The sequence below is a fragment of the Adiantum capillus-veneris genome, chromosome 28 (genome assembly GCF_014529385.1).
Source record: "Adiantum capillus-veneris isolate H3 chromosome 28, ASM1452938v2, whole genome shotgun sequence".
NCBI classification, from domain to species: domain Eukaryota; kingdom Viridiplantae; phylum Streptophyta; class Polypodiopsida; order Polypodiales; family Pteridaceae; genus Adiantum; species Adiantum capillus-veneris.
This window is the reverse complement of record NC_140958.1, coordinates 8936089-8945414: the sequence shown is the minus strand read 5'-3', so window position 1 is coordinate 8945414 and position 9326 is coordinate 8936089. Positions and strand designations below refer to the sequence as shown.

The 9326-nt window shown below is 39.1% G+C and overlaps 1 pseudogene; it reads left to right on the top strand.

The window, feature by feature from the left end:
* The first annotated feature begins 4280 nt into the window (after positions 1–4280).
* On the top strand, positions 4281–9066 carry LOC147420035 (xyloglucan endotransglucosylase protein 1-like; annotated as a pseudogene).
* Positions 9067–9326: the final 260 nt, after the last annotated feature.

Here is a 9326-nt window from a genome sequence, read left to right as displayed (position 1 = left end):
CAAGTTAGGAATTGAAGATCTTCTCTTAATACCATGGGGAATTTCTTCCTAATAATCAATAGTTACTTTAGGTTCTTAATCCGCTTTAGGCAGCATTGTGTGCAATGTACTAGGGATTTCTAGTGGGCTTAGTCCCTATTGACCTTTAGCCTAAGTATTATAAAGGGAGTTTACTAGTGTGATGATCTTGGGGAGGGTAACAATGTCATATGGCCCCCCAAAGTTGCAAAATTGAAATGCTGAAAATAAACAAATTTGTTTTTCAAAAGTGCAACAATGTAAAATCTTAAGCTGGAAAAGAAATCCCAGCTTGATCTGGTACTTCACTCCCATGTGTTGCCTATGATACTAGAGCCCTAGAGGTTCCCACAAAATAAACAATTCTTTTTATCGTAGCTTAACTACTACAAGATCTTCTAGGTATAGCCTCTAGTCAGCAGTCCTTGGACATAAAAATACTTTGCTCTCGCGATTAAATAGCTTAATTGACCAGAGAGAATTGAGAAGCTTTCCCATGGTATTAGTAGTTGACCTCTAGTGCTTTTTGACTATTAAATTAGCGACCCCATACTTGTTTAGTTCTTGACCTTTACAACTGCTTATGCATTTCATTATATTACAATTTAATGTTTACTACTGGCAAATTGTTTAATATGTTGTTACCTATCAATTTGTGTGCCTACAATTGCATATGCTTTTTAATAGTATATGAAAATACAATTATTGTGCCAATTTTGGTTGATTTTGCAGTGATTGAAGAAGGCTAAGGACATTCAACCTTAGATGCTCTTCCATCTCGACGAATGAGCTTCATAAAAAAGGGGGGCATGTTAACCCTCATAGACACGCTATCACCTTCAAGGATGGATGCCTTATTATTTATTTGATTGAGTCATGGACTGAGATTGTCGGTCCAATAGGATTGTAGGTTATCGCCGACGAGAGATGCACCACTTATCTTATTTTTACAGTAGTTTTGCAACGATCGACCACTGTGGGTGCCCATGTTTGAATGGGTCAAACTCTTATTAAAGGTCCATTTGACCTAAAAATCCTCATTCTTGGAGGTGCAAGCTAGGAAGTTCTCTTGCTCCATCTCTGTTGTGTGCTCATGTGTGTATGTGTGTGTGTGTATGCTTGAGAGAGAGAGAGAGAGAGAGAGAGAGAGAGAGAGAGAGAGAGAGAGAGAGAGAGAGCATTGCGGCGGCATCGGTGGTGACGAGGCGATTGAGCACGGTGGTGACTACTGCTCCTACTTCTTTGTGGCTTCACGACGACAAATGCATTGAGCGGTGAGTGACACACCCCTGGACCTTTGAGCTTGCTAGGATCTTCTAGTTGTGTGCTTGAAGATTTTCGAGGCTCTCACACAGTGCACATGCAATTTTCCGATCTCGGACATATGCGGCAAAATGCACATTCCAGTAATGGCAACACATCTTCTTTTTTCCCTTATCACCAAAATTCCCAGATGAAATTGCTGCCAACAAAAGCATTAGGAACATGTGATTTTTTACTGGAAAAAGAAACATGCGAAGTGGATGCATTGTTGTCACCACCTTTTGTTTGAGCAACAATAAAAGCCTACTCAACAGCACGTTGTCTAGTCTTGTTTTTCCTGGAAAGTGATTCTTGCAAAATAACAATGTGCACAATGCATCAAACTTGACAAATTCAGGATTTCCTTGGGTTATAAGTCTTCAAGTACTAGCAAAACTTTGGTAAGAATCTGGCAAGGCAACAAGAACAGTCTGCACAAGGAAACTGTCTGAAATGACTTCACCTCCTGCAGAAAGAAGTTGCTCATTGATATCCTTGACACCAGCAAGGAAAGTATCCATATCATCTTCCTCATGCATAATCTTCGACTCCACCTCTTTATGCAGCAATGTAGTTTTTGCCTCATTGTGACTTGCATAAAGACTAGCCATAATATCCCAAGCCTGTTTTGTAGATTTCGATGACTAAATGTGACGAGTAATAGTGTGATTCATACACTATGCAATCAATGCATGAGCCTGTGCATCCTTTACATCCCAACGAGCTTGCTCAACCGTATGCAAAACAGCTCTGGCAGCAGCAATCTTGCCACCAGAACCTGCAACATCCTCAACATCGCCTACATCCTCAGAACCAGGACGTACATCAATGCCCTGCAAAATGTTCCAAACACCCTTTGACACAAGGACATGTTGCATCATGTAAGCCCATATAGGCTAATTGTCCCCATCCAATGTGTCCTCAGCAAAACAAACATCTTGAACACATCTGTGTCGTTGTCAGCCATGGGCAAAGCTGCACTTGATGTGAAAATTTTCCAACAGGAGGAGAAATGAATCGGGAACAACACGTGCTATATAGCACGACCCGTATTAGACTGTACGGGACCTGTTATGCAAAAAACGACATCGATAACTTTTTTGCACAAAATGATGAAATAGCCTGCACAGACTACCTGTAGTGGAAACAAAGGCCAAAATGAGCAGACGTGTGCTAGAGCTGCTGGGCGACTAATCCCGGAAGGATATAACCTGCTCTGATACCAATTGTTGGAATTATGAGCTTAATGTCACAAAACATTAATGATGAATGCGAATGTCAAAGTATTTGAGAAAGATGCAAAATAATATTTGTTGATTGGGAGCTAGTGTGTGGTATCTAGTTCAACTAGATTCACAAGCTTTAACGAGAACATGCTGAATTCTCTTGGAGTGTAAAACCTTTGAGTCCTCGTATATAACCTCAACTATGAGATTACCACCATTGAGATTGTTTCGTCTTTATGAGAGAACTATGTTTGGAATGGTTGAAATTAAGTAACTACCTAAGCTTTCCATGAGGTCCCTTGATACCATATCAAGATGCATACCTTTTGATCTAGGCCCTCTCTTACAATAGTTCAAGGCTACTGCGTAAGCTAGAGGTAGGTGGTGCTTGGAAAACCCTAGAAACACTCACATAATTTGAAATCTATAGACCATACAAGCCAAGAATTTGAAGGTTACTTTTGGGAGGTGATTTACATAACTCGTTAGAGCGGATTCCCACGAGTGAAGGGCGAGGGTAAAGCATACTTGAACTACAATGTCTCCTTGCCCTTGAATAGACCAAGCATGGATAAATTTCTTGTCGTCTTTCGGCTAAACGAAGCCTTGCTCCAACCAACTCTAGTGTTTTTGAAAGAGTTTTCTTGTGAGAGTATCGTTTCACAAAAACAAGCAAAAAAAAAGTGGGGTCATTAGAATGCTGCTTGTGTTTGTGTGAGAACGTGCTCTTAGTTGTAGAAACTTTTATGAGAAGGAGGGGGCTTATTACTAAAGGAGATATTTGGGAGGATGTGAGTGGTTTATGAGAGCATGGACAAAATTAAAGTGAATCACAAAAAGGTCCTAAGCTAGGAAACGATGAAAATGGCACAAAAATGCCAACGTTGACAAGGTCAGCTTTGATTCTCATTGTAGAGCAATACAAGAGAACTCTTGATATGACAATTTAAAGAGGCCATGTGAAGCAATGTTATGGGTTTAACAAGGCGATGTGGGGATGAAGTAAATGAGTGCAATTTGTGTTTGATAGTGATATCATTATAGGGCCCTCTAGATAGTGAGATCATTATACGACCATTATACGACCCAATTGAGTTGGCGATTGATTGAGAAAGTCCAACAACATATGGGTAATGGCACATTAGCTTAGTAACATGGGGATGAGAATGAGAGAGAGAGAGAGAGAGAGAGAGAGAGAGAGAGAGAGAGAGAATTCTTGCTGCATGGAACAACATATGGCTACACGTACTCTTTATGAATCCTAGATCTACCACTGCGCCTGGGGACAAGAGAGGAGCCCCCCGCCTCCTCTTCTCACATGAATGGCCCTTTCGTAGTCCCTTTTCACTGTCCATGACCTTGAAGGTGAGTGTGTGGGGTCCTCCCTCCCCGCGCTGGCTCTCTCTCTCTCTCTCTCTCTCTCTCTCTCTCTCTCTCTCTCTCTCTCTCTCTCTCTCTCTCTCTCAAATGGCGATGGTATGTTTTTGCAGCTAATTGTGGGGGTCTATAAAAAGAGTACTCACTCGTGCTCAGCAAATATCCTATATTGTAGCAGTAGCATCTTTCTCTCTCTCTCTCTCTCTCTCACACACACACACACACACACACACACACACACACACACACACACACACACACACACACACACACAGAGAGAGAGAGAGAGAGAGAGAGAGAGAGAGAGAGAGAGAGAGAGAGAGAGAGAGAGAGAGAGAGAGAGAGAGAGAGAGAGAGATGGGGTCCGATATCCGGGGAATATCCCGCTTGTGTGTGCATGTACTGGTGGCGTTGACGGTGGTGGCGCAGGCGCAGCCGCAGCCGCAGGCGGCTGGCAACTTCTACAATGACTTCCAGGTGACGTGGAACGCTGACAATGTGCGGGTAATGGAGGGCGGCCAGCAGCTGCAGCTCTGCTTGGACCGATCCTCCGGTACACATACATACACATGCGCGCACACCCACCCACACACACCTTCTTTGTTTCAACTATACGCATTTGCTGTCTATAGTCCATCGACAGTGCATTCTATCTTAGTGGATGAAGAGAAAGCCTTGGCCATTAGAATGCCCCTTGGTAGACTCTGGAACTTTTAGAGCGATTGTGCAACTTTGGATTAAGCTTGTTGTGAGCAATTATGGACCGTTGGATTAACCTTGCACAGTAGGGCTACATAAGAGAGTAGCTCTCTTAAACATATTCAGTGTTTAAGAGGAGGCATTGGCTTGGGGAGACACGTGTACTCTCCATCATCTTATGTAGACCATTCTGACTATTCACCTTGTTCATACAAACAATATAACAACTCCAAAGTAACCTACCCAATGTGGTCAAATATACCAATCCCTTGGAAAATAACCTTGCAAAATCATCATAATGACCCTAGCAAAAACTTTGCATTAATCTTTGTCTCCATATTGTCAAAATCAAGGGTGGGAAGGCAATGCATATGCACACCCATTCAACAATCATTCTCCTTGGTAATTTTCATTTGTATTCGTTAAATTTGTGCCAAGTCAACATTGAGAATTCTATCTCAACACTTGCCATGCCTGTCAAGAATCAGTTGCATTGCCTATGCTCTGCGTGGTTAACAACCGAAATTTCCTTAAGCTGTCTTGACCTTTGCCAGATTAGAAGATGAAGTTTCTCGCAATTGTCTACAATCAAATGTGCCATTTGTCACCTATGTAGTCATTTGCATATTGCTTGTTACATCTGTAGACACTTGCAATTGCTATCCCCCCTTCCATTGACAAAATGTCCTCCCAAGTTGGCTCCTTGGTCGGTTGCATTTCACAAAGAAAGGCCATTGAAGGACCTTTCTCTACCACAAGAAGTCTCAAAAAAAATTATAGCCTAGGAATCAATATTTGAGTGGGTACACAATCAACAATTTCCAATGACATTTGAGTTATTCTTGACATGAATGTTTTCCTTCAAGGCAATTTCACACAACTCTAGTAAGGCATAACTCATCACAACACTTCCCTCGGACTTCTTTGTTTGTGTATTCCTCATCATGTTTTTGCATTCTAGTTCTCTTTTTATTATTTTTGAATCTATACTAGAGCTACAATGATTAACGGATGAATCCCCACATAAAAAAGGGCCCTTATGAAGTAATTCACATTCTTACTGTCCTACAAATATACAAATCTGAGTAACAAAACTTGGACAATCACAATTGGACTTGCTGATCATGAGTAACAAAACTTTCCTAGTAGTCTTTGCATGATGAATGTATGATATACATCAATTTCAAATGTAAAACTCGACAACACGTTACTAACATGCACAAGTGGCACATAATTTTTTCATTAATTTACTCAGGTTGTGGATTCAAATCGAAGAAGGACTACTTGTTTGCCAACATTGACATGCAAATAAAGTTGGTGCCTGGAGATTCGGCAGGCACAGTGACTGCATACTATGTGAGTATACCAAAGAATAGTGTCCACAAGCTTAAAACATGTCTTCAATAGATGATAAGCATGCAAGATATATGCTAGATTGGGCTACAAGGTGACCTTGCATACATCATTAAACTACTTGATCAACCATGTTCAATCTTGCAAAACGTTTTCATTCAACTTTTTAAGCATCACAAGCTCTTCTTAGAGGGAGTAGAGAGTACTTAAATTCTCTTCCATCGACCTGCAATATGTGCTTGAGTCAATTCTCTCACCCCGTTTGAGAAAATTGAGTGCTACAAGCAAGTAATGAACAAGAAAGGCATCATCACATTATCTATGTGTTTTACTAGACTGACACATTTAGTTCATTACCAAATGCCCAATCGATGCTTTTACGTTGACAAAGATCTACCATACATGATATTTATCTCCCACAAAAAAATAAAGGTCATGAGGTGAATAGTGAAAAGGTCAAACAATCATCACTTCCTTGATTTACCTATTTTCATTTGTTGGCTAAAGATCATTGATTGAAAATGTGCAAAATATGATTTACTTAAAATGCTACTTCAAATTCAATTCTATTTTACTGTAAAGTGTAGTATTCTACTATATTTGCTTATGTAGATAGTCCTCAAGGAAGTCCAAATATAGTATTCTACTATATCTGCTAATGTAAGAATCCTCAAACATAGATGAGATCCTTTGGAATGCGAAAAGTAGCACTCAAAATATATGAGAAACTTCAAACAAATTACATATGAGCTTCAAAATGCAAGATAACAACAATATTTCTCCCGAACAAGCTTATTAGCTATACAATAATACACAAAAAGTTATACCTTATTTTTTTCATAACTATATTCAATTGAGGATATCTATTTTTTGTATGGTCTCTATTGATTTGATAAAATGTGTAGTTTCTATTGCACTTACATGTTACATATATGTCTTATAGTTATCATCTCAAACGGCATACCATGATGAGCTGGACTTTGAATTCTTGGGTAATGAGACTGGACAACCGTATATAGTGCAAACAAATGTATTTGCCAATGGTGTGGGAGGCCGTGAGCAACGTATCTATCTTTGGTTTGATCTCACTACCGACTTTCACACATACACAATCTTTTAGACTCCTCAACTAATAGTGTAAGCACCTCTCTCCCTCTCTCACGTTTGTGTGTGTGTGCATGCGCACATGTGTCGTGTAAATAAGAAGCACATGTGTGTGAACATGTGCTATGTAAATAAGAAGAGGAAGACATAATTTAGATTTTTTGTCACCCACTTGTGATATATTGGTTATATTAGCCTTTCCCTCTTGAATAACACGTTTTGAGTTCAAGAGTCACTGGGACATCGTTGAGGTGTCTTGGGATAGCTCTCATGACATGAAAAAATTGTCTTGTGTTCCCCCCCCCCCCCCCCCCTCTCTCTCTGTCTCTCTCTCACACACACACACCCCTCCCCTCCCCCAATTTTTGTATGCTTGTATATGTGACACCCCACTTATATACATAGCATGCAAGATTTATAGACTGATTGATGTGTGCATTTGTATGATCAGTCCATCTTGATGGAAAATGTTACATAGACATGCTTATATTTTCAAAATGTTCACTCATAAATATGTAAGGGTAGCATGTGGGTTCAAAAGAAGGAGTGTTTTAAATGCCATAGTTTGACAATTTCTACATACAGAAGGGTATCGTATTTAAAGGGGGTTCTTGTAGACTAAATAGAAAAAGGATATTTTTATTAATGAAAAATTTATAGATAAGGGGTTTCCAAGTAGGCGTTCAACGGACGTGATATATAAGATCTACATAGAGTGAACCCCTTGAGCATATATTGTTATGATATGTACCCTTCAAGCTCACAAAGATATCCAATACAACCTTTTTGTATGATGCATAATTATTATGAGATATATTACCAACACCACTTTATCTTTAAGTTGCTCCCTGGTATTCACAAGATGGATCCTAGTTCTAGATTTGGATGCTCTTTCTTCTTTACTAGCTTTGATCTAGAGATCAAACAATATTTAAAATAGAGTTCATTTTGACTAGAGTTTTCAAGCTAATAGCTTCTTTCTACATTTTCTTGAAGTACTACAGATCATATATATTACAATTTTATAAATCTTTTACAGAAAGTTTATTTCAAATTTTGGGGAAAATATTTTCCCTTTCTCTTTTCTTAAACTTTTAAATTTCTAATTCTTGAGACTTGGCCTTGTATGTTGTGAGACACATCAGCCTAATATAAAAACTTTATTCAAAAGACAAATTCTCTGGTTAAATAGGCGTGACTATATACACGAGTGAGTAAAAGCTCACATGCCTCTTTGATAAGTCAAATTTGCATTCAAATGACAAACTCTATAGTTAGAGGGGCTTGGCTATGCACAAGAGTGCTTGAGAAATTTTATAGTAGCACATTACACTCATATGTAATCTTGGTGCCTTGGACTTGAATTGAATCATTATTTTCTTTAACTGCCTATAACCTCAAAGACAAGTTTCATATTCTCCATGACTACATATAACCTCTTTAGGTTCTATACGGTGATGAATTTATGGTTGAGCTTGTACATAGGGGCTTCCTTTGAGAAGCTTAGTGATGTGAAAAAAGAAGTGTCTTAATGGATTGTGCAAGCAATAACTCCCCAAAAGGGTTCTTAAAAAGAACCAAAAATCTTTCTTGTTTTATTTAAGTTGCAAATTAATGCGATTGATTTTACAAATTAGAGTTCTTATGATCATGGTGGAAATAAATTTCTATTAGGTTTCTTGTGGATGGCACTCCAATTCGTGTTTTCAAGAAGACAGATGGACAACCCTATTTGGATAAGCAACCTATGGCAATCTATTCAAGCATTTGGAATGGTGATGAGTGGGCCACAAGAGGAGGCTCAGTGAAGATAAATTGGGCACATGCCCCATTTATCACTACTTACCGCAATTTTCAAGCCAAACCAGCACCTATCCCTCCTCCTATTGACTATAACAAGCTTTCTTGGGTTAAAAAAATTTATATGGTCTATGACTATTGCTTAGATCGTGCACTATACCCTTCCCTACCTAATGATTGTGTATGATATATCACTAAAAGGATATCTCCTTGGCATACCATTGTAAGAGAACATACTAGCCACCTCCACTATTTCTTTCTTTTGATGTGCTTATCCTCATCTCAATCCTCCACAAAATTGCTGTAAAACATGTCAACAAAATTGGCTTTTAAATGATGTTGGGCTTCTTTCTCAATGTGTCTTCTCTTAGCTAAAGGGCTAGCATTGTATCCCTTTAGCTTTTGGACCGTGAGGAGAATTCCTTTGGATTTATAGAAAGTGCTATG